This window comes from Schistocerca cancellata, chromosome 8 (assembly GCF_023864275.1).
Source record: "Schistocerca cancellata isolate TAMUIC-IGC-003103 chromosome 8, iqSchCanc2.1, whole genome shotgun sequence".
NCBI lineage: Eukaryota > Metazoa > Arthropoda > Insecta > Orthoptera > Acrididae > Schistocerca > Schistocerca cancellata.
In genome coordinates, this window is record NC_064633.1 from 484,166,322 (window position 1) to 484,187,735 (window position 21,414).

Below are 21,414 nucleotides of genomic sequence, written 5' to 3' on the forward strand. Positions count from 1 at the left end.
GAAACATCGTCCACTACGCCTTAGATAAGTTCGTACCGACTAAGGTCCAAAGCGAGGGGAAAGATCCACCGTGGTATAACAATCATGTACGAAAGATACTACGGAAACAAAGAAAGCTTCATCATAGGTTTAAGAGTAGTCGAATCATAGCTAATAAGGAAAAGCTGAACGAAGCGAAAAAGAGCGTAAAGAGAGCAATGAGAGAAGCATTCAACGAATTCGAACATAAAACATTGGCAAACAATCTAAACAAGAACCCTAAAAAGTTTTGGTCATATGTAAAATCGGTAAGCGGATCTAAATCCCCTATTCAGTCACTCGTTGACCACGATGGCACCGAAACAGAGGACGACCGAAGAAAGGCAGAAATACTGAATTCAGTGTTCCGAAACTGTTTCACTGCGGAAAATCGTAACACGGTCCCTGACTTCAGCCGTCGCACGGACGCCAAAATGGAAAATATTGAAATAAACGATATCGGAATTGAAAAACAACTGCTATCACTTAGTAGCGGAAAAGCATCCGGACCAGACGAGATACCCTTAAGATTCTACAGTGATTATGCTAAAGAACTTGCCCCCTTTCTATCAGCAATTTATCGTAGATCGCTGGAAGAACGTAAAGTACCTAGCGACTGGAAGAAAGCGCAGGTCGTTCCCATTTTCAAGAAGGGTCATAAATCAGATGCGAATAATTATAGGCCTATTTCGCTTACGTCAATCTGTTGTAGAATAATGGAACATGTTTTGTGTTCTCGTATTATGACGTTCTTAGATAATACAAATCTCCTTCATCATAACCAACATGGATTCCGCAAACAGAGATCATGTGAAACTCAGCTCGCCCTATTTGCCCAAGAAATTCACAGTGCCGTAGACACTGGCGAGCAGATTGATGCCGTATTCCTGGACTTCAGGAAGGCATTTGATACGGTTCCGCACTTACGTTTAGTGAAAAAAATACGAGCTTACGGAATATCGGACCAGGTTTGTGATTGGATTCAGGATTTCCTAGAAGAAAGAACACAACATGTCATTCTTAACGGTTCAAAATCTGCAGATGTAGAGGTAATTTCGGGAGTACCGCAAGGAAGCGTGATAGGACCTTTATTGTTTACAATATACATAAATGACTTAGTTGACAACATCGGTAGCTCCGTGAGGCTATTTGCAGATGACACGGTTGTCTACAAGAAAGTAGCAACATCAGAAGACTCGTACGTACTCCAGGAAGACCTGCAGAGGATTAATGCATGGTGCGACAGCTGGCAGCTTTCCCTAAACGTAGATAAATGTAATATAATGCGCATACATAGGGGCAGAAATCCATTCCAGTACGATTATGCCATAGGTGGTAAATCATTGGAAGCGGTAACGACCGTAAAATACTTAGGAGTTACTATCCGGAGCGATCTGAAGTGGAATGATCACATAAAACAAATAGTGGGAAAACCAGGCGCCAGGTTGAGATTCATAGGAAGAATTCTAAGAAAATGTGACTCATCGACGAAAGAAGTAGCTTACAAAACGCTTGTTCGTCCGATTCTTGAGTATTGCTCATCAGTATGGGACCCTTACCAGGTTGGATTAATAGGAGAGATAGACATGATCCAGCGAAAAGCAGCGCGATTCGTCATGGGGACATTTAGTCAGCGCGAGAGCGTTACGGAGATGCTGACAAAGCTCCAGTGGCGGACACTTCAAGAAAGGCGTTACGCAATACGGAGAGGTTTATTATCGAAATTACGAGAGAGCACATTCCGGGAAGAGATGGGCAACATATTACTACCGCCCACATATATCTCGCGTAATGATCACAACGAAAAGATCCGAGAAATTAGAGCAAATACGGAGACTTACAAGCAGTCGTTCTTCCCACGCACAATTCGTGAATGGAACAGGGAAGGGGGGATCAGATAGTGGTACAATAAGTACCCTCCGCCACACACCGTAAGGTGGCTCGCGGAGTATAGATGTAGATGTAGATGTAGATGTCGTCCAGCTGGTGTTTTAGTGGCCGCATGGATCATTAATAGCTCACGAAAGGAGCTGAGCGCACGGCGCCTCTTCCGCCGACTACCACTGACCTCTGTAAACCAATGAGCTCCTTTGCAGTGCTGTCGGGCAGTTCGACATGGATCTCTTTGACTGGAGTAGGATTGTCTTCGGTGATGAGTCCCGCTTGGAACTGAGCCCGATCACCAGCGAAGACGTGTAAGGAGACGTCTCGGACAGCAGTGGTATACCAAACCGTCTGTCGCCCGTCATATGGTCCGACAACCAGTCGTGATCGTCTGGGGTGACATTTCCTTTCGTAACACCACCCCTTTGGTTGTCATCTTCCGCACAGCGGAACGTCGACGATATTCTACGACCCGTTTTGTTGGCCTTCGTTGCAAGCCATCTTGCGCTAACATGTAAAGGAAGATAATGCCCTCTCGATACGGCGAAAGTTCGTACTTCTTGTTTACGTGCTTGACAAACAATACCTTCGCCCGCAAGGTACCCGGAGATCTCTCCAGTTGAGAACGTTTAGGGTATAATGGGCAGGCTTCTCCAGCCAGCTCGGGATTTTGACGATATAACGCACCAACTGGATATAGTTTGGCATGACATCCCTCAGGAGGACATCCAGTGACTCTATCAATTAATGCCAAGCCGAATAACTGGTTGCATAAGGGCCAGAGGTGGACCAACGCATTATTGACTTGCTCAACTTGTGAAGCTCTTCCTCTAATTTGTTTGTCTGTATATGTATATCACATCTACCAATTTCTGTCCTATTTTGATAATTCCTTCGCGGTGAGATTTTTTTCTTTTTTTGTCTTAGTGTAATCTCTTGTCAGCCCATTGGAAAACCTCAATTTTTTTTAATGTGTGACTAAGTATCGAACTTGGTAATTGTCACTTGCTAACTTAGGTGGTACTCTGATTTTTCGAGAGCAAGCAGTGAACTTGTATTTTCGCAAGGGGATGGCAGCTGGACTTGTAATTTCCGCGAGTTAAGCTATTAGTGAATTTTGTATTTTTGGTCGGTTAGCCTGGTCGATACTTTAGTATTTGAATTCAGGTAGTGCACTTTACATTAATGTTTCGATAGCTAGCTGTTAGTACTTAGTGTCTATCGCTTAAGTTCTGTGCTGCCGTTAGTGACTCCTGTTAGAAACATTTCTTTTTGTCATAGACTAAATTCAGAAACTTAAAGACATTAATAAATTTTATTTATTCACACTACAAACCCTATGAGTTCTGCACATTATTTAAACTTATCAACACTCACAATCCTGGCTACATTTATTTAAACTGTTTTGTCAGTATGACGAGTTATTGGTTGACGCGATAGGTGCGCGTTTGTCACCTAGTCGCAACGGCCAAAGAAAATTTAAAAAGCAACCACACATCTCGAACCCATAATATGCCAGGAATTTATATAGTATTATTTATTAAGTGTACAGCATATAGGGGCAATACGTTGCTCATGGTCTGTCTCGTTAGAGATAAACTATAAAAAGTGATTTGCATACGTTTATGTCGCAGCTCATCATCCGCATGTGTCCATATTGCAGTTGCATGTTGTCCGATAGCTTATACCTACCGTCTTGGTCTTTTTCTGTCTCTCAGAATAATGCAAAGTAGGTAAAAAGACAAGGGCTCTTAGAAATCATTGGGTAACACAAAAGATACTGAATTTAATCGATGAAAGAAGAAAATATAAAAATGCAATAAATGAAGCAGACGAAAGGGAATAGAAAAGCCTAAAAAATGAGATTGACAGGAACTGCAAAATGGCTAAGCAGCAATGGTTTGATGAGAAATGCAAGGGTGTAGAAGCATATATCAATAGGGGTAAGATAGATGCTGCGTACAGGAAAATTAAAGAGACCTTTGTAGAAAAGAGAACTACCAGTACGAATATCAAGAGCGCAAATGGGAAGCCGGTAAGCAAAGAAGGGAAAGAGAAATTTGGATGGAGTATATAAGGGTCTATACAAGGTAGTTGTTTTTGAGGGCAATGTTACGGAAATAGAAGGGGACGTAGATGAAGCTAAGATGGGAGATATGATATTGCGAGAAGAATTTGACAGAGCACTGAAAGACCTAAGTCATAACAAGGCCCCTCGAGTTGACAACATTCCGTTAGAATTGTGATAGCCTTGGGAGAGCCAATCATGAAAAAACTCTTTCATCTCGTGAACAAGATGTATGAGACAGGCGAAATACCCTAAGAGTTCAATAAGAATATAATAATTTCAATTTCAAAGAAAGCAGATGCAGGCAGGTGTGAATAGTACCGAGATATCAGTTTAATAAGTAATCGTTGCAAAATACAAACATGAATTCTTTACAGAAGAATGAAAAACTTGTACAAGCCAACCTCAGGCAAGATCAGTTTCGATTCCGGAGAAATTTGGGAACACGTGAGGCAATACTGACCAAACGACTTCTCATAAAAGATAGGTTAAATAAAGGTAAACCAACGTTTATAGGATTTGTAGACTTAGAGAAAGCTTTTGACAATGTTGACTGGAATACTCTCTTTCAAATTCTTAAAGTGGCAGCGATAAAATGTAGGGAGCGAAAGGCTATTTGCTATTTGTACAGAAACCAGACTGCAGTTACGTATAAGAGTCGAGGGGCACGAAAGGAAGTAGTGGTTCACAAGGGAGTGAGACAGGGTTGTAGTCTATCCCCGATGTCATTCAGTCTGTGTACTGAGCAAGCAGTAAGGGAAACAAAATAAAAATTTGGTGTGGCAGTTAAAGCTCAAGGTGAAGAAATAAAACCTTGGTGGTTTACCGATGACACTTCAAATCCGTCAGAGACAACAAAGGACTTGGAAGGGCAGTTGAACGGAATGGATAGTGTCTTGAAAGGAGAACATAAGATGATCATCAGCAAAAGCAAAACGTCGATAATGAAATGTAGTGGAATTAAATAAGGTGATGCTGAGGGAATTAGATTAGGAAACGAAACATTTAGACTAGATGAGTTTTGCTATTTGGACAGCAAAGTAACTGATGATAGTCGAAGTAGAGAGGATATGGGTAAAATGTAGACTGGCAATGGCAAGAAAAGCGTTTCTGAAGAAAAGAAATTTATTAACATCGAGTATAGATTTATGTGTCAGGAAGTCTTTTCTGAAAGTATTTCTGCAGAGTGTAGCCATGTATGGAAGCGAGACATGGGCGATAAACAGTTCAGACGAGAAGAGAATAGAAGTTTTTGAAATGTGGTGCAACAGAAGAATGCTAAAGATTAGATAGGTCGATAACGTAACTACTGAGGAGGCACTGAACAGAATTGGGGAGAAAAGAAATTTGTGGTACAACCTAACTAGAAGAAGGGATCGGTTGGTAGGATGCATCCTGCAACATCAAGGGATCACCAACTTAGTACCGGAGGGAAGAGTGGGGGCGGGTGGGTGGGGAGGGTCATAATCGTTGACGGAGATCAGAAGATGAATACAGTAACGAGATTCAGAATGACGTATGTTGCAGTAATTACCCGGAGATCAAGAGGATTCCACAGTATAGAGTACCATGGAGAGCAGCAATCCAATCTTCGGACAGAAGACCAGAATAACAACAACTGCACAGGAAGAACAATTGTCGGTAGATATCTGTCTTTCCTCGAATGTCTTCGATTTTATTCTCATGTTCTACGTCACGTTTATTTAGAAGATTTGTTTAGTTAGTTCATTTGTACTCCTTCAGCTTCTTATGTGAGAAGCTCCTTCCAACACAGGTTGAGCCATCGGACTAGAATCCTTCTCTCCCTACACACCATGCTAACTTCTGCATACTGTGCATGTATCTATGTATTGATCTCACACTTACACGCATTTCTAGAAATGTTTGTTGAATGTAATGCTACAACATAGTGACGAAAGTTGTATGAATATACAATCCGTCTTCAGGCCACGAGTGGCCCATCGGGACCATCCGACCGCCGTGTCATCCTCAGCTGAGGATTCGAATAGGAGGGGCGTGTGGTCAGCACACCGCTCTCCTGGTCGCTATGATGGTTTTCTTTGACCGGAGCCGCTACTATTCGGTCGAGTAGCTCCTCAATTGGCATCACAAGACTGAGTGCCCCCCGAAAAATGGCAACAGCGCATGGCGGCCCGGATGGTCACCCATCCAAGTGCCGGCCACGCCCGACAGCGCTTAACATCGGTGATCTGACGGGAACCGGTATATCCACTGTGGCAAGGCCGTTGCCCTTGTATGAATATACTTCTTTCAAAAACTGTTCATGTTCTCTCTTCCTTAGATAGGCCACATTACTCTACATCTAGCACAGGCGCCGAACTCTTCGAATGCTGAGTAACTGTATTACAGCCTGCTGACCTGCTGTAAAACAAGTCGCACCTGTCTCCTGTAAAGGTAATCCTGAAAATTGAGGTAGGTAAGTGTCTAGTGGAGAGAAACTTGTATTGGACTCGGATATGAAAGGTACCTTCAGGGAAAAGAAATTCGAAGGAACCAACACTGACATTTAACGGTACGTATTATCTATCGTTAAGCAACTACACAAGAAGCACACAGGTGGTGCACTGGAAAGGTACCAAAGATTGAAGTCGTACGAGAGGTAAAGTTACTACAAGTGCTAACTGTGGAGAGGAGAGACGTGAGAATGCGAAGTTCTGCATCGCAGATCGACTGTCACAGGTTCAGCTTCCGTGTGACTGACGCCTAGAGTCTTTGTATTCAAGAAAACGTGAGATTTTATAGGTTAGGTTATCTGTTGCCCATTTTCTCCTGTGTCAGGAACAGCCGGTCAATCGCGCGTAACAGATTTCGGAAAGTATCACGGAACTAGCAGACTTGTACTAGACTCTCTTCGTGTATGGATGCGAGCAAAGATTCTTCGCCTTGTATGGTACAGATGATTAATAACAGTTGCCACCTTGTATGGAGTTTGGTACTAGTGGGCTGAGTGTTGCTTCTTCCACATAGCTGGAGTGGGGGACCCACTTCTCAAAAGTCCTCCTTCAGCATTCCCACGCATAGTATACAAGCTAAGCTATGAAATCACACGAACGCGAGTTAGCAGTCCCGAACTTACAGCACACTTGATACAAATGTGTTGCCATACACCTCATCATGACCATACAATCTATTGTAAGGAAGAAATTGGACCCCATTGATCACAGCGTAATTGCATCTGTATTTAGACTGTATGCACACTGCGTCAACTAGCGTTTCTGATTTCGCCTCTCAGTTTCTCCTACGTTAACACAGGCAGCTGTTGTCGTAGGCCATGACACTTCTGCCTATCCATTGTCCAGGCTATAGCGCTATGCCTGCACCTCACGCTGATCTGTGTCTACCTCATCTTTAATTATATCATCGAAAAAATAAGGTTACATTATTAATTTTTTGTTTGTCTGCAGGTAAATGTCTGAAGTGCTGGCATCCTTTGTAATCCCCGCACCATAATACCGTAGGGTTCTGCTAGAAAAGCCATAGCACAATAGAACAACCCATTAATGAAATGGAGTATTGCATGGTAATTAGTTTCCTGTATCTGAACAGAAACAACACTGGAACAGTCCAAACTCAGAGGCGAAAGCGTCTGGTAACAATGTACTATCGTGTAACACAATGGTAAGGTGGCACAGGCGTAGTTGTCAAACGCGACGAAGAACGCAGTCGCCGGCCATCTGCGTGTGAAAAATAGAGAACCGCGCGAGAACTGGAGGTCGTGGTGCTCGAAACCCGGTGTAGCACAATCGAAGCGATTGTCGAAAGTGTGAAAGTCGTTAACGGATCAGTTTTAAATATTTCGCACGGTACTTTGAACATGACAAAGGTCACTGCCCACTGAGTTTCAGAAGCGCCCGCCCGCCAAGGCAGAATCGGAAATGTTAAAAACTGCGTCAGGCTAGTCTAGATAAAGTCTTCAGCCGCCTAATCATCACGGGCGAGTTCTGAAAGTGATACTATCAGCCCGAGACAAAGTAGCAAAGCAAGCACTGGACACATGCGGATTCACTACCGCCAAAAAAGGCGAAGACCCAACCGTCATCGGGCAAAGTTATTCTGAGTAATTTTGAGGACTGCCTTAGTGTGTGGCACTATCAGATAACGCTCGTAACGGGCGAACAGTTACAAGGTAATACTCCCGGAATCTCGTGAGGAGGTTACGGAAGGATGTCAAGACGAAGCATCGCCGGATACTGTCCAAGCGAGTGTCTATTGCTTAACAACAACGCTCCACCTCACTCTGTGTTGGATTCTGTCACACATGCTTGCTACTTTGACCTAGGAAATTTTTTCTCACCCTTCCTTAGTGTCTTGACATGGAACCCAGCGACTCTTCCCCCTTTCCTTAGATAAAGAAACAACTGCATGGCAGTCAGTTCCAGGATCTGAACTCAGATTTCTAAAAGCATTTCCTCATACAATTCATACATCGTTGGAAAAAATGTATCTCATTTCAGTTCGAACATGTAGAGAATGACTAACTTTTACCTAGTTTCATGGTCATAGCTTCATTGTTAGAGGTGATAATTGGTAATTAATGACTGCCTCTCATATATGTACCACTTGAGCCAACCTAAGCTGACCCTTTCGATAAGTACTTCGCTGATGGCCACCCAAGAAGTAATGCTCAGGTAAACACTGAGTATAGAGTTCATTAATATGCACATGACCTTAGGTCTCCCTCTACGAGCTAGTGTTACATCCAAAAAATGACTGCGTTTGAGTCTGGTTGTCACTAAAAGTCACAATATCGATTCGATTGCCAGAAGGCCAAATTGCATAGCAAAATTAAGTTCTGGATTCGCAAATGAATAAAAGATTCACTGACGCAACACAGCAACTGTCCATGCAGAAGAGGCCACGTCTCAGCAAGATTCGACACAAGCAGAGGCTTTTCAACAATGCAGCGGCTTCCAACAGGTAGATGGGTGTCAAAGAACTGCTGGCTCAGTGGTTCCTAAGTGAGACTCTGATTGATGAAGTACTAGTACAGTCGGAGTCTGTCCCAGGAATCTCACTATGACTGAACTGACGTGGCACTGCAAAGGTGTCAGTCTAAATAAGTTGGTTCCACTAGGATACTGCCAGACCTATTTTCGGCCACTTGGTCCCATGGAAGCAAATAGGTCTGCGAAGCCAACGGCCTCTTGTGGTGATCTGGGTGCCACCTACTGGCCAAGTCAGCACGTGAAGCTCTCTGGCTGTCACCTGCAAAGGTGGTCCCTGTGTCTTACCATGTAGGCCACCTACTGGATGCTGCAGTAACACTGGTTGCTGTGAGAAAGGACGAAGTGTCCCGATATAGCACCATCGCCAACGACTTGTACCATCCCTCATATAGACATACACTTACCTGTTTTGGCAAACTATGATCTCCCCCCTCCCCTCTCACCAAATAACTACCATTCATGCTGACATACGCCTGATACTAACGCTGACCTACAACAGCAATCAAAATTTCTAAGTATGTAGATATACTGTCACATCTACTGATGAGTCAAACCATTATACCCATTGACTGCATTAGGGGCACTTTTCACAATTTAACCTTGTTCTTATACTGAAAAGCGCAAAGTTTTCACCCACAAACATATTAGCCCATGTGCTTTGTGAGTTACAGATCGTTGTAGACAACGAAAATATTATTGTATCCATAATGGCTTGAGAAAGCGGCGGCTGATTTGAAAATATCAGCGGAAAATTGCAAGCAACCACACTATTTTTGAATGAATGATTTATTTTTCCATAAGAAAAGTTTTCTCTGCCTTCTGATCATATTTGGGCCTGGAGTCGTTCTAGTTTATGGAGAAAGACTTATTTATTGAGAAATACTGTGGTTGGTTATAGATTTCTGTCTCACTGATACAAACAACAGTTTTAAAAACAAAGTTATAATAGTGTAGTACTAAATTTTCTCTGTGTACTTGTCGCATTAATTCTCTGTCGAAAAAAAATATCTTTTGACAATATCCTCAACTGTTTTCATCGAAGTAGAAACTGACTGCCTAAGAAGCAATGGAATCACAGAGATGTAAATTCAATTGAAGCCATTGATGGTTGTCCACCCTTACGCAACAGATAAATTTCTTAACTAGAGAATGTATGTGTGTGGTTGGGTAGCATTTATGTAATTTTGTAGTACGTTGTGATTTAAGTAAAAACCCATATTTCCATTAAGTAACCGTATCTTTTATAAAAATCCTAACATCTCCACACCATATCGAACTTACCACAAAGATGATACACGTTGTAACATATATCTGACGAAGTAATAGAAAATTTGCGTTGCCTCTGGGTTTGGACAGTGATTCCTTAACAGTGCAAATTGTTATATCATAATATCGCGTATAGTGTTCTTATTACATTGCTTACAGGTTACAAAATATGTTAGTTATAATAATTCAAGGTTTTAAAGAACATACGTATTAGACCTTTGGCAATTTACCTGCGTATAAATATGCAGCCAGTCGCTTTTCTGGATCTTATATACGATTTATTGTACCATTAACTAGTTTTCGAGCCACAGAAAGCTCATCTTCACATGGAGGTGTTACAAGAACATTATATCGTGGACCAAGTGTAGATGGACGCTGCGTTGATGGAGCTGCCAAAAATTACGAAAATTTAGTATTCGGTAACGAAACGTGTGTGGAACGGAAATGTTCTTTCGTTTTAGGTACTTACAGTGCACTGTATCATGGTATCCATAGCAAATCCATTCCCATAATATACATTATCAGGTATACTCACAAATATATACAATATTTAACTGTTCTTGATCTCATACTTACAGAATGTAAACACTGGATGTAAATCCAAAGAATATGTGTATAATAGATATGACACTTCGCTGCAGTGTGATATTTGGCCTGAGAAGCATTGTATTAGAAAATAAACATGTTCAAGTACAAGCAACATATTTAAGTGGAGACCTTACGTCGAACTGCATTTATATGAGGCAACAATTCAAAACGAACCTGCAGCCTTATCCATTAGTTCAGAAACTATCTTACCTGCGATAATATTCAAAATAATTAATTTCCTTGTTAGTCTGTGCCATTAGAAAGGGCAGGGGAGCATAATACCTATTATTTATTGTATGATACAAATCACTCAGTATAACGTAATATTGAAATATTTTACCATCTATTTGGTTTCGTTGTTGTGGCGTAATATCTTGGTATTTCTTTCTCTGGAAGGAAAATAGCTTCTAACATGTAGATTATGGTGACAGTGATTATATATGTGTTTGGCGATATTCCAGAACTGATTAAATATTCCCTTTCTTGCAGTGTTGGTATCACACGCTGCTCGTTCATCACCATCTCCTTTTTTGTAGCAACTGCTTTCCACTGACCCTATGACAAGCTGTCTGAGTCCTTCTTCCAGCATGACTCCTTCCTCCACAGTTGTTTTCCCTCAGTTTTTGACATCGTGGTAATTTAGCGGCATCCATGTGAGAGAAAGCGTGTTTCCTGTTTCTTCCTAGAAAGCGCGCTCTCGGAATTTTAACAGTAAACTTTTCCGTGCTCAACGCATCTCCCGTACGGTTCGCTGCTGAAATTCGATGAGTACTAGAGTTTACCTATGCGTTCGTGGAAACGAAGGAGGAGGCGTTTTAAACGAAATAGCCGTTGCAACGGACAGGGGTCATTTGAATTAGATAGCTGTTTTATGAACGGTGAAAAATAGTTGTATGAAAATCCATAGCTACACACTACGGTAACTAATTATCACACTGGCATTGCTCTTTACTCTCTCTACTGGTGGGAAAACAGGCAGATCCACATCTAGAAATTTAAGTGTCATAAAGTGGTAACTTAATGAAAAATGTAATTACTACTAGACGTTCGAAAGTAAGTGGACATAGGTATTAAGCCTAGCAATTTGCATGTAAATCAGTGTGACTGGTCGGAAGCTATTAAATGTAGAGGCACAAATCCAATCATCGTTCTAATTGCCCGAAGAAATTAGCTCACGGAAACCGTCGAACTCTAAAGCTTCTTGCACGTACCAGTCATCTTGTGCAACTGCGGCAGAAGACTTCCGTTCCAATTCGGGAACGGAAGTCTGAGAAAGAGCGGTCCGTAGAGCCTGTCGGAAGTCACGTAGCACACGAAAGAATGTGTGACGTTTCTTAGAGTGTAGAAAACGCGCCATTGCACATCATATGCAACTCAGATAGACGAGTGTGGGCTTGGTGAGTGTCTGAGAGCCGATAATGGTGTATGTGCTTCAAGAAGACGGCCTTCGGTGCGTAAGAACTAAGGAAAAGCAGTCCTGAAATAACAAGTACTGAAGAAGTACGCTATACCTCGTGTTTAACTGATGAGACAACACAATATGACCACCTGCTCAGTAACGTGTTGGTCCACTTGGTCCCGTAAATTATGAGCCAGGGGTTTGTGGATGCGAATCTGGGAACCGATGGGTTAAAAAAGTGCGCATTTGGTGGCGAAGACATCAGCGTGGGTTCATTATCGTGCTCCTCAAGCTACTGTAACAGGACACTGGGTTAAGACACGGACAGTAATCCTGATGCAAGATGCCATCGCCGTCAGAAAATACATCAAACATGAAGAGATACAGATGGTCCGAAATAATATCCTCGTAGCCTAGACAGTCATGGCACTCACTCCGTCTTCAGGCCACAAGTGGCCTACCGGGACCAACCGACCGCCGTGTCGTCGTCAGAGGAGGATGCAGATAAGAGGGGCTTGGGGTCAGCACACCGCTCTCCCGGTCGTTATGATGGTTTTCTTTGACCGAAGCCGCTACTAGTCGGTCGAGTAGCTCCTCGACTGGCATCACGAGGCTGAGTGCACCCAGAAAAATGGCAACGGCGCGTGGCGGCCTGGATGGTCACCCATCCAAGTGCTGACCAAGCCCGACAGCGCTTAACTTCGGTGATCTCACGGGAACCGGTGTATCCACTGCGGCAAGACCGTTGACAGACAGTCATGGGCCCTTCGATTATTACCACAGGTCCAACGAAAGCCCAGGTACACGTTCCCCATAGCATAAAACTGACCCCACCACCCTATTTCCGTGGCACCAGGTAGGTTTGGAGCAGGCGTTTACCTGGATGACGGCGTATCTGAATGCGACCATCGACGTGGTGCAGCAAGAAACATGATTCATCCACCAGGATACACCGCTCCGCTGATCCATAGTCCAGTTCCGATGATCCCGTGCCCACCACTGTTGTAGCTGACAACGTCATTGGGCAAGTGGGGTAACTTAGTGATCGTCTGGTGCGGATCCCCATATTGAACAATGCATACTGAACGCTGTGCTCAGAAACGCAGCAGTCAGACCTGCCACGGATCGCCACCTCTCTTGTTTTACACAGCAGGCAAGCCTCCGTCCTCTACGCTCTGTGGTAAAGTGTGGACGTTCAACGCCTTGTCACCTATTCGTGGCTTCACTGCCCTCGAACCACTTCCCATGGGTGCTCACTACAGTAACTTCGCCGTTTCTCATATTCTGTTCCCATGTGCCGGACCATAACGATCTACATTCTGCCAAAGTCGCTTACGTCGTAAGTTTTCCAACCTTCTACTCGTATCGACGCTAGAATGACCCCTATTCGCCTCTGCTCTGCTTATATACTTTCCTTACCCGCAACGACTCCAAGCGCCATTCGTTCTTGCTGTGAGCAATGGTCACTACATACTGAGATGCCAAAAGTCAGGCGATACCTCCCATTGTCGTGTCGCCGCTTCTTTCGCCCAGTGTAGTGCAGCAACTCGACGTGGCACGGACGCAAGTCGGTGGAAGTCCCCAGCAGAAATAATGAGCCATGCCGCCTCTATTGCTGTGCATAATTGTGGAAGTGTTGCCAAAACAGGATTTGTGCCCTAACTGACCTCTCGATTATGTCTCATAAATGTTAGACACGATTCGTGTCGCGCGATCAGGGTGGCCAAATCATTCGCTCGAACTGTCCAGAATGTTCTTCAAACAGATTGTGAACAACTGTGGCCTGGAGACGTGGGGTATTGTCATCCACAAACATTCCATCGTTGTTTGGGTACATGAAGTCCATAAATGGCAGCAAAAGGTCTCCAAGTAGCCGAAAATAACCATTGATCGGTTCGGTTGGACCAGAGAAACGAGTCCATTCCATTATGGAGCCACCACCAGCATGCACAGTGCCGTGTCGACTCGGTCGTTAAGTGAAGGTCGTCGGGCACTACGCTGTCTGTGGTGAGAAGTAATGTCTGAAATTTCGTATTCTCGGCACACTCTTGACCCTGTGGATCTCGGAATATTGACTTCCCTGTCGATTTTCTACATGGAATGTCCCATGCGTCTAGCTCCAACTAGGATTCCATGTTCAAAGTCTGTTAATTACCGTTGTGCGCCCATAATCACACCTTTTCAAATGAATCAAATGACAGCTCCACCAATGCACTGCACTTTTATACCTCGTCTGTACGATATTACTGCCACATACATACGTGCATATTACTGTCCTATGAGTTTTTTCACCTCAGTGTGTTTTGGCTCATCAGTGTATAAAGGAGCATCAATGAATGTGATCTATCATAGTGATTGTACTCCTTTCATAAATTTCTGCTACAGCTCTCACTTTTCCTCAAATGGTGCCAAATGTAAAGGATATTCACTTACATAATCCTAAGCCGTTGAAATCACCTGCTCGTATAGTTTAAAGCGCAGTGCGTTACTTTGCGAGACAGAGAGGTGAGCCAGATCCGGTCATATACAAGTGGCGGATTACCTACTGGCACGTCGGCTTGCCTCACTGTGGTTGTTGGGCGGTTTTCTACTGTCTGTACGCAAATCATTGTCTGGTCCCAAATCTTCGTCTCTGAAAGTGCGTTACAGAAACAAAACAAAGTACAGAACAAAGCTCAGGGCCTACGCGACCTACAGACAGACGGAACAAACGGCTTCATCCCTTGCACAGGCAACGGTAGTGAGACAGAAATGGCATCCGATCACAGATTAAAATAAAATAAATTTGCCAAATCACGAAGACAAAGGGAACATTGCGACGCTAGGAAAATGATAGATTTACGATCGTATCTGTTGTTGAAATCTTTCTTTCGCAGATTGAGATGCCAGAAATTTCGATACTGAATTTACATTCGGTGTGAGTGGCGTGTAACTTTTCACCTATATCTGTACTCCGCCAAGCACTGTATACTTGAGGCGGATGGGAAACAGTGATAAATATAATCGCCGACTCCCTTTACCCTCCCACACTTTCGCTATGCCAATCGCGGATGAGGCACAGAAAGTAGTCAAGGAACATCGATCCTTTACGTTGCTTCACGCGTATCAAATTAATACGAAGGCTATTCAGAACGTAGGGTCCAATCGGTCGAGAGATGGGAACCACAGTTAAAATCAAATATGCTTTATTTGTAGTAGTTTGCTACACTTTCCCTCTGCTTCTCTACATCGTTGCCACTTCCCGCCATTTCTCTACTCTGGTCTGCAGTTCGTTGTTTGTGCAAAAATAATGTCTTCACAGCCTGCAGTTCATGTCAGCAAAGATAAAAATCAGAGGGAGCTAAGTCCGGGCTGTATGGTGGGTGATCAAACATTTCTCATCGAAAACGCTGCAGGGCCGTCCCCATTGCTCCTGCAGTGTGTGGCCGAGAATTGTCATGAAGAAGAAAATGCATGACAGATATGTTACGTGTGGTTGCATGAAATCAGGCGAAACTCCACAGCCAGCACCCATACTTGTGGGAGATACTATTGTTCGAGGCATATTTATGCGCTCAGTGTGTGCTCAGAACTGAAAAGAGCAATGGACCTTACTTTTTGAATATCTGTCATACATTTCACAATTCTGATCCACTTACTCCCTCATTCTAAGAAGTAATGGAATAAAGCTGCAGTACGTATGTTTAAGGCTTTATTTCTGAAGTGATATGAATAAAATTCAAATGCTATATGCTATACATTAAGCCAAGTAGTCTTTTAAAGTGCTTCTGGGTGACAAACTATTATATAGTATAAATGCTATACACTACACATAAGTCCGCCCATGGTAGCTGAATGGTCAGCGTGACGAATTGTCAATCCTCTGGGTCCGGGTTCGATTTCCAGCTGGGTCGGGGAATTTTCTCCGCCCAAGGACTGGGTGTTGTGCTGTCCTCATCATCATCCTATCAGCCTCATCGACTGCAGGTCGACGTGGCGTCAAATTGAAAGACTAGCACCTGGCGAATGGTCTGCCCGACGGGGGGCCCTAGCCATACAATGAAATAAATAAACTACAAATAAAGACCATGGGACAGTAAGCTCAAGTTGCACATAATGTTAGTAAATTAAGTTCAAAATTTTGTGTGGTAAGAGGTACATTTGTGCTGTAACCTCCCCCTCACTTATCGACCTTAATGACAGTGAAAAATTAAACCGCGTGTACCTAATGGAAATTTGGGAAAAGCAATCGTCACCGAAGTTAATCTGTCGGTAAAGAGGGAGGAAAGGGCTACATCTAAATGAAAGGAAAAATGCAAATGAAACTGGTGGAAATTAATTTTGAAAAGGGTTAAAGTTAATAAAGAAAGTAAATGTCCGGCCGTTACGTTAACAATTAACTAGCGGTAATTAGATATTTGAGATTTGGGGGAAATTACGGTCGCCATTCCTAAGGACAATTACTATAGTACTGAAAAAGAAAGATTATTACACATATAATTAGCACTAGAAGTGTGGCAACTGAAGGTTGACAAGTGTAGTGTGAAAACTGAAAGTTTGTCAGAAGTAATAAATTTCGCTACACTCTGACTTAATTTAGCAAAAGAATTAATAAAACCGGAAAATTGAAAGTTAATTTAGTGACTGAAATTAACAGTGAGCTTTGTTTCTGAAGCACAACGAAATTCAGTAAAATGCGGTTAGTCTTGGACTACCTCAACAATCATTTCAAAAGCTACTTGAATCTACACAATTTAGAAATAAGAGATTTAACTTTGAACTTGAATTAAATGATTCTGAACAATTAACAATAGTAAAATTTAGTACGTACCAAGCTGAGCTGCAGTCACAGGTAAGCTAAAATATGGTAACAAAACTAGCACTCTTAATTTGTGCTTGTGTTATCCAAGTATTGTAGCCAGCTATGAATACTTTAACTGAACTTTGAAATTAAAGCAGCGAAATTGAATTATATTGTACTTTAATGCTGGCGTCTGAATTTCAACGACACTCGGGTTCATTTCGGAAAAGGAAGGGACCCTGCTTGGTAATGCGATTGAGACAATGAGCAACAAAGGTTCATGCTAAGTTGCTGTAATTTTGTGATGCAACAATTTTAAAAGTTTGAAAAGCTGAGGTCTGCCATACAGTTCTAAAACTTTACGTGCTTCCAGTCTTACTTGTTGGTTGATTGAAGTTTTGAAGCCGTCGATCGAGGAGGTGGCGACAGTCACTAATTGTCGGCCGTCGCTGTTGCAGAAGCTGGATGTCGGCGCGCCTTCATCTCGACACGGTCACCAGACAAAACGGGCTCTTGATGTGCGCCAGCTAATGCTTCCCGTCCGCGACACCATGTCAGAAACTATCATCGCAAGTCGAGCGCAATTACATGCTGCCAAACCCCGAAAGCGCGGCAACTCGCGGGAGCTTCTCACAACACACCTGCTCCACTCGCTACTCCAGCCAGACTCCCTCTGCCCGCGCTCCACGCGGCAGAGTTCACACTACCAAAGATCCTACACACTTTGATTCTTCACACGACTTATCGATGTAATCGTTCGATAGCAGTTTTCCCTAGGCAAGACCCAGCGTAAAAATACAAATAATATTTACGAAACAAACCAATTATACATCGGCATAAATGCATAAATAAATATATATATATATATATATATATATATATATATATATATATATATACAAATAGTAAAACAATTACAATATGTAAAGACACAGAAATGTCATATATTCAGGTAACAAAAATAAGGAAAACAAATTTATAGTACAATAGATGGAAATAGGAGGATATGCATTTCCGGCGTTACAGTGCAACTGCTCATAGTAATTCATGCATGGTGTATATACATTGTCGTGCGACTTAAAATTATTCTGTGACCAGCCATCAGTGCCCAAGAAGTCCCTTACATCAAAATACTGAGAAAATATCTCTGAATAATCACCGAGACCTTGTCGGTATAATGCATCATCATAAACCACATAACACTTTGTGCTTGTTGCCAGCTGTTTCGCTCCTTGTGGGAGTATAACTGACTGATTGATGGATTTATTGGTCTGTTTCATCATTTTTACACAGTTACAAATTGATATTGGACAACTTTATTTTTGTGACATGATGAGACAACGTGGCTTAAGTGACGATTCGGAGTTGTTTACCTACCATTACATGAATAAGTTTACATATATAACACTATGAGCGAATGTATACAAACAGGTTAACATCTTCATGCTCTTCTCAAGAACTTATATCAGTTTTCTAATAAAAAAGCAAGAAGATTTTTACATGATTGTGTTGATCATACCTTACAATACTTTACTTGTTAATGAAAACAAATTCACATTAAACCATAACACTTACCTTATGAATTAACAACTATCACTCTTCATAATCACAAAGGCAGAGTAATATTAACACTTATTGTGGTACCTTCCTGACTACAGTTTACACCTTTTCCATGTGTACAAATGGCCCAAATTTAAACATTAAAAAATATTTACAGTTTATATGACATACACTAACACTAACTGAAGTATCAATACCATAATACAGTTTATTTAAAAGATACATTTTTAGAGACATTTTAAAATTTCTTAATTTTCTGCAATGTGTTGTGGAAACTTGTTGTAAAAATTTTTCCCTGTTAGTATGAGTCCATTTCATCTAAGTTTCGTTTTTGCATATTCACTATGCAGCTCCATTTGCTTTCATGTATTGTACTTATGAATTGCTTCATTTTATTGTACTAGCTAGTCTTTTGCGTCAGTTATTTTCTTGATGAAACATGTAACTTCCAAAATGCGTAAGCAAAGTTGTAAAAGAATTTGCAGGTTCTTAAATAGCAGGCTGCATGAGCTTCTAGTAGTTGCATTTCCTATGGTCCTTATAATTCTTTTTCTGACACTAAAGCAGCTTCTGTGGGCAGGTGAGTTGCCTCAGAAAATTATGCCATATCTCAACAGTGATTCCAGCTGTGTGTAGTATATATTTTTCATCATTTGTTGTGTCATGCAGCCAGTAAGAATTTTCATGCAATGGCAGGTGTTATAATGTAATAAAAAAATAAGGGTTAGATATAATGAAATAATGAGATTATTTTTCTGGCATGTCGGGTATGCACAATAAGCTGAGCTATGCCTGTAAGTGGGTAAAGAATCTTTTTATATTAGTTCCACATAAGCGAAATAGTCTTTGTATTTTTGTAGATTTATGCTTACCAATTAATAATACTACGTCCAATTGCCATATCCACCTACAAAATCTTGACTGTGTCCATAACGCTGTACACCGAGCGAGGTGGCGCAGTGGTTAGACACTGGACTCGCGTTCGGGAGGACGACGGTTCAATCCCGCGTCCGGCCATCCTGATTTAGGTTTTCCGTGATTTCCCTAAATCGCTCCAGGCAAATGCCGGGATGGTTCCTTTCAAAGGGCACGGCCGACTTCCTTCCCTGTCCTTCCCTAATCCCATGAGACCGATGACCTCGCTGTCTGGTCTCCTTCCCCAAAACAACCAACCAACCATAATGCTGTAGTCGGATCTTTGTGATAACTCCGCAGTACACAGGTGGACTTCTTGGATTTTTATATATTACAGTAGTATTTGGGGCAACAACTCATACAACTTCACTGCTAAAATAACGCTATATTCTTCCTTCGTTCATTAACAGAGAGCGAGACCTTCCTCTCACCTAGGAACAGGAAAAACATCTTATGTTTTTTAACATTTGTAAATCAGAAATACATAACTATAGGCGCAGGATCTACACTGGGCTACCACTTCACCTTTTCTCTTTGTCTTTGAAGGAAACGAAAACACAAAAGCAAGAAATGCAAAAGGTGCATCATCAATGCCCTCCTACTGTGTACTATCGGAAATAAGTCTCTTTAATTAGAGAGGCAGTATAGTGGTACTTCATTTCTTGTTGATGGAACTTACATGTTTGTCCCATTTTACGTTTTATTGGATTCATATTTCAAGAAATTTAGTGCTGTTTACGGATTGTAATTGTTTGGCACATAACATTATGACAGGGCTTGAGGGGTGTATACTTCGTGTTGTATGTAAATGCATAGTTACTGTCTTTCCTGCATTTATGATAAGACTGTTTCTGGAGAACGAATTAGTTATGTGTAATGTGCATACTTTGATTTCATTCTCCAGTTCATATAAAGGACGCTGATGTTGTCTGCAAATTTTATACGTGTCTGGAAAGGGATTGCTGACTCTAAGGTATTTATAAAGAGCAGGAACAGGACTGGATCTAGAATGGAACTTGGGGGCACATCGCATTTAACATTTTGTTTCCCTGACATACATATGCAATTTTTTTTCTTCTTGATATTTAAGTTTGTCTATTTTCCAGGCATGATTGTATCAATTTGTGTCCCAGTCTCCTGACACCTACATGCCCCCATTTTGAGTGTGGTAGTATATGGTTAATGGCATCAAAAGCTTTGGTGAGGTCCAAAAATGTAGCAGGTAAGTGTTGTTTATGGTTTACTGAGGTAAGGGCTTTATTTATAAAATCAGAGATGGCAATTTCTGAGGACCTACATTTACGGAAACTGTGGTGTGATTTTGAGAAGAGGTTATTTTCTTCTATAAAATGAATCAGCCTCTTATAAAATATTTTTTCTAATATTTTAGAAAAGCCAGACAGTACAGAGATTGGTCTGTAATTTTTTACCTCTGTTCTTTGGCCCTTTTTAAACAGAAGCCTCACATTTGCTATTTTTTTTTTCAGGAAAAATTCCAGTAGCCAATGAAGAATTACAAACATCCTCAAAGGCTTTTGCTATTACTGCTGAGCATTTCTTTAAAATACCATCAGTGCCAGACGAGAGTTCTAATTTTAGTCCTATAATGACATTTGATACTGCTTTGTCATCTGCCAGATATAAAAGAGGCACTTATTTGAACTGTTTGGAAGTTGTACTGTACTAGCATTGGTGGATGCATTTTGATAAGATTTTCTGATACTTGTGTAAAGTAAGAGTTAAATTTATTTGCAGTTGTTTTGGGTCTGATATTTTGGTTGAGCTTTCCAGTAAGTCAATGTTGTGGTGTTCTTCACATTATTATCCTATTTCTTTTCTTACTGTGTCTCATATAGCTTTTGTTTTATTTGGGGCAGTTTTTACAGAGTTCTCACTTGTCCGTTTCTTAGCCATTTTAATGAATTTGTTTAGGATATGCTTATATCTCCTATAATAAGCATCAAAATAG

At 41.7% G+C, this 21,414-nt stretch overlaps 2 pseudogenes; both read right to left on the reverse strand.

The window, feature by feature from the left end:
• Nucleotides 1-6,103: 6,103 nt before the first annotated feature.
• LOC126095815 (5S ribosomal RNA) lies at nucleotides 6,104-6,221 on the reverse strand (annotated as a pseudogene).
• A 6,601-nt stretch (nucleotides 6,222-12,822) lies between these two features.
• LOC126095855 (5S ribosomal RNA) lies at nucleotides 12,823-12,940 on the reverse strand (annotated as a pseudogene).
• Nucleotides 12,941-21,414: the final 8,474 nt, after the last annotated feature.